At 32.1% G+C, this 4,690-nt stretch overlaps 1 pseudogene; it reads right to left on the bottom strand.

Annotated features, from left to right (window-relative positions):
* Nucleotides 1–279: 279 nt before the first annotated feature.
* On the bottom strand, nt 280–4,690 carry LOC107929528 (cytochrome P450 714C2-like; annotated as a pseudogene).

The following is a 4,690-nucleotide window of genomic DNA, read 5'->3' as shown; positions in this document are numbered from 1 at the left end:
TATATTATCTTTTTATATTAAATTAATTTGAAAGTCGATACGAAAATTTTGCCATGAACGACTTCCAACTTCCACTCACGCCTAGCTTTGAACGTCCTAATGTCACGGGACTAAAATTTTAGGTTGGCAATACGGCCACTCTAGTCTAGCACTTCCATTGCATTTGTTATTTTAAGCAAACAAGAAAATTAAGGTAGCAACAATTTTTACTTAGCAAATATTTTTTTAAGAAAACAAGTATATAATTATTCACTTATATGCTAAACATCAACAAAGAAATGAAGCCAAAAAGCTTATTTTATTTATATTAATGGTACATGAAAGATATGTAATTAACAAGAGCTAGACCGGCCCGTTGATTGTCACTATATAATTAACTAGGCTAAACCCTAGTTCTTCCATTATAACATTATCAAAGCCTTGTAACAAAGAGATCTATCCCAAATTCAGGTTCAACGACTAAATTCATGAAAGGGGAATGCCTATATTTTGGTGAAAGAATGAAGGTGAAATTTGATAGCATATGAGTGAGGAATATCTTGAGCTCCATCATGGCAAAGTGTTGTCCCAAACATGTATGAGGCCCTGCACCAAATGGCATGTATGCATATGGTACCTTGCATGCGCTACTGATTCCGTTGGCAAACCTTTCGGGGATGAACTTGTCAGCATCGGGGCCCCAGAGGTCTGGGTCTTGATGCAGTGTTACCAGTGCTATCCAAACACTAACTCCTTTGGGGATATTAATGCCTCCAAATTTCATGTCTCCGAGTGCTTCCCTAGATACAAAGACGGCCGGAGAGTATAGGCGTAGCGACTCATTGATCACCATGGTTAACTACCATGGATTTTAAAAGAAAAATGAAAACTCGAAGGAACATAAATAGCATTTTAATGGTAAAAAATCTTTCTATTCCATCTCACTTTTAATAGAGTAAATTGGTCACTCAAAAAAAAAAGTAATTTAGTCATTATCAATTTTAAAAATAAGCAAGTAAGAATAGTTAATCATGATGTTAATGTTTTTGATGAATTTTACATAATTTTGATTGATATAATAAGAAATTTAGCCTTCGATGTTCATATATTATATCAATTTGTTCCTAATTTAACAAATTTAACCTGCAAACATTTACACATTTTGCCAATTTACTCTTGATTTAACAAATTTAAATGGCAATATTTATGCATTCTATTAAATCAAGACTAAATTGACAAAATAAATAAACTTTAAGGGTTAAATTTGCTATCATATACCAATCAAAGTTATGCACAATTAACAGAAATAAAATATTAACGCCGTGATTAATTGTCCTTAGCTGCTTACTTTTGAAATTGATAAATATTAAATTGTTTCGATTTTTTTAAGAGAGACCAATTTACTTAATTTTAAAATTGAGATCATCAAGAGAGTTTATTGTACCCATTTAAAATTTACTCATTGTTAAAAACTTACAGTTTTCATGTTGCGAAGCATGTCGGCATCCGGCACACGATCCCGACAAGTTTGAAGAATCTCGGCACGAACTTTGTGTTGCCACTCGGGATAAAGAGCTAACAACATCAACGTCCATGCCGCCGACACCGCGGTGGTCTCGTAGCCGGCGAAGTATATGTTCTTGCAATTGTCAACAACGAAGCTGTTTGTGTCTTGCCCTAAATCACTTCTTTCGGCACTTTCAATGATAATTTGTAAGAGATCCTTGTCGGGATGTGATTTTGTTTGCTTTCTTTCCTTTACCACCTTCAAGATTAAAGCCTGGATTTCCTTCTCCAATCTCCACATTCCCATATTGCTCTTTGTTGGAAGGTATCTGAAAAATATTATTATAACCATAAATTGTAAGTTAGTAGTTTATGATTATTTTTTTTTATGAAAATAAGAAAATTCTGAAGTTTGAATTTATACTCCATAATTGTATTAAAGACAAACTTTTAGAGATTGCATGACTCGAATCCTATTACATGTTGAAAAAATAAATACAATAGCAAAATAAGGGGATCTGTGGAGGTGAAGGGCTGAGGCCGTAACCCGCCACAGATTCCCATTAAGCACAACGGTAGGATTATACAACACTAGTTAAATCCGTATAGAATTATTTTTATTCTATTTGACATTGATTAGAACATGGTTTTTCAACACTTAAATAGATGTAGTCGAAACTCTTTTTGTATCATTCGTTTTTCAATATTAGTGAATTTCTCCTCCTCTACCTATGATTTTTTCCTGAAAGGGTATCCACATAAAATCTATATGTTCTTGTTTTTTTTTTATTGCTTTACGATCGTTCTACCACCATTATCGACATTTGTTATAATAGTTTCAGTTGAAATGATTAAGTTAAAAGTTTAAACTCATATGTCCTAAGTTTAAATCCTATTATAATGTTATTTATTAAAAGCACCCTTATAGTGATATTTGTTATTTTGTATGTTAAAGGGTATATTTTAATAATTTTCCATCTGAGTTGATGTCAAGTTGACTCGTGACATTAACTCTGTCAAAGGATTAATATAAGTATATATAAAGAAACTTTTTGTGGTTTTAAGTAAGTAAATTTTTAAGGAGAAGGATCCTATTACACAATTTAAAACTTTAATAATTTTACATCCTTCTATAATTATTTATATAAGTAATATTTTAATAATCCAACTTTAAATAAAATTATGTTGAGTGATTTAATAATTTTGAATGCAATTTACCTTATTCCTGGTATCCATTGAAGCAAAAGAACTTGAGCCAAAATTGCTTGTAAATCTCTAAGCTTAAGGAAAATTTGTTTGCCTTGAGCATAATTGCTTCCAAAACAAGCGATCTTAAGATAACATCTCCAGCAAAGCTTCTTGTATAGTCATCTATCTTCAACTCTGCAACTCCTCCTCCTTTCTCAATCTCTTCATTCAATGCACTGGCTACCAGAAATGCCGACTCCTCCATTAATTTCATCATCCCCTATAGACCTTATTTATTATTAGTTTCTACCATAAATGAAAAAGAACAACACTAATATAAGTACCAAAGTTAAGAATCATTCCATATATATATATAAGTCCACGATGATTAAAAAGTATTGTTAGAACAGTGATTGTTGTCTTACATTTAATGTTTTAACGTGTAATAATCACTGTGTATCTTTTTAGATTTTTTTTTCTTGGTAGTACAAGTTCTTTTAATTCAAAATAGGTAGCAAATAGTTAAAAAAAAAGAAAAAAAGAGAGAGTAGTAAACATGAATTATAAGTAAAAAAACGAAAAAGAAAAAGAAAATAGATAAACTTATCCAAAGTATTTGATAAAAAAGAAAATAATTTCCAATAAATTCTGGTGAATTATAAGAGGGGGACAAAGTCCTAATAGTAACGCGATTGACACGATTCGAACTCAAGCCACACTTGAATTAATGAACATACTAACTATCAAGCCAACACACGAGATTTAAAATTAATAAAAAATTTTAAAAAGTTCAAAATTTAAGTTGATAAGATGATGTTATCCAAACCTAAACAACACATGTATTACCTATTTAAAGATTGTCAACTTGCATACTCGGGGTGTATTTTGAGAGTTTTATTTAGTTAGCTTTAGAAATATTTTTACCCTACAGTTATCTTTTATATCCTAAGTTTTATTGGAGATTTCATTCATTTGTATTTGAGGGATATTTGGGGAGGAGTGCAAATAATTGTATACCGGTGAGGTTTGTTTATATTCTTGTGTTATTCACTAGTTAGGATTTTAATTATTGGGTGTATAGTAGAAATTATTTAGTAGATTCATTCTCATGTTAAAGTTTCACATAAATTTTATTTATTAAAATAATGATGTGATTTTTGTGGACCCATATGTATTTAATTGTATACCTTGACCTTGTCCATGAAAAATTCAGGAGCAAGGATTTTTCTTTGATGTGCCCAAACATGACCACTAGAAGCAATAATGCCTTGGCCAAGAATAGCATCATAATGGTGATGTGAAGGCCTTCCGAAAAGAAGCGAAGTGGAGGTGCTCAATTCCTTTAATGCATTCGGATGGTTCATGTGCAAGATCTGTAAGTTCCCCAACGAAAATACGAATGTCGGACCTGTAGATATTTGATAACTTAAAACTTCAATAAATCCAATCACATATGAATGAGTTGATTTTTGTTTTTCTATCAAACTAAATAAATGAATGTACTCATATATGTTGAAACTGACGACGGAAAGAGTTAGCTCACTTTGTTTAGAATAAGACATATACCAATGTGAAGGGTGCCTGGTGTTGTAGAGGGAGTAGAGGTTTTCGAGGGAAGGAAGGAAGCTCCTTAAGGTCCCTAGCCCCGACACGTCACATGTCGAGTTGGTATTGATAGGACAAGTGGTTTGATGCTATAAGTGTTGGTAGAGTGGTATTATAACGTGCTACAGATCATCAAGAATGAGATGCAGTGATTGGGACCCAATGTAGCCAAGGATTCTCCATGAGGAGTCTTATGTAAGATTCATACATGATCATTTAAGACATGATCATTTGAGGATCTCAGCGAACTGTAATAATATTCAAATTCGAACAACAATAGAAAACTTGATATAAAAATTGCAAAACACATACCATACTGCCTTCTCCATTTAACCAAGTAGGGAAACACAAAAGCTGCACAATTGTGAGATGTAATTTGTGTTGTTCCAATAGAGTCGGAAGCGTGTAAATT

This window comes from Gossypium hirsutum, chromosome A13, assembly GCF_007990345.1.
Source record: "Gossypium hirsutum isolate 1008001.06 chromosome A13, Gossypium_hirsutum_v2.1, whole genome shotgun sequence".
Lineage (NCBI taxonomy): Eukaryota > Viridiplantae > Streptophyta > Magnoliopsida > Malvales > Malvaceae > Gossypium > Gossypium hirsutum.
This window is presented reverse-complemented; position numbering and strand designations above follow the sequence as displayed.